This window comes from Haliaeetus leucocephalus, unplaced genomic scaffold (genome assembly GCF_000737465.1).
Source record: "Haliaeetus leucocephalus isolate CR32 unplaced genomic scaffold, Haliaeetus_leucocephalus-4.0 Scaffold218, whole genome shotgun sequence".
In the NCBI taxonomy this organism is placed as follows: domain Eukaryota; kingdom Metazoa; phylum Chordata; class Aves; order Accipitriformes; family Accipitridae; genus Haliaeetus; species Haliaeetus leucocephalus.
Window position 1 is genome coordinate 622,577 of NW_010972654.1, and position 537 is coordinate 623,113.

A 537-nucleotide genomic window follows, 5' to 3' on the forward strand; every position below is an offset into this window, starting at 1 on the left:
GGGGGGGGGGGGCCCGCCCCGGGGCCGGGCCGCCCCCCCCCCCCCCCCCCAACCAGTCTGGGTGAGGGGGTGATCGGGGGGACACCCCCCCCAGCCTTTTTCCACTTGTGGAAGCCCTAGGTGGGCTCTGCATCAAGTTTGATGCCGGCTCTGACCCGTGACCCCAACTCAGGGGCAAGCCCAGGCGATGTGGGACCCCGTCGCAGGGGTCTCGTGGGGTGCTGGGGCCACCCTGGCTCCCGGCAGCCCCCCCCAGCCGTGCAAGTGTGGGCCAGGGAGGGTCCCAGCCGGATCCCCCCCCCCCAGGCCAGCAGCAGGAAGGGCCGGTTCCCGCGGCCATCCTGGCCCGCGGCCAGTGCTGAGCTCATGCGTGGGATGAGCTCACGGTGGTTGTCGGACCGCAGGCTGCCGAGGGCAGCACGTGGGGATCCTCCGGTGGGACCATGGGTGAGGGGGACGGACGGGGCCCTGCTCCGCCCCCCCCCCAGCTGGGGTGACCCCAGGGACCATGGGGGGGGATGCTGGGGGGTAGGGGGG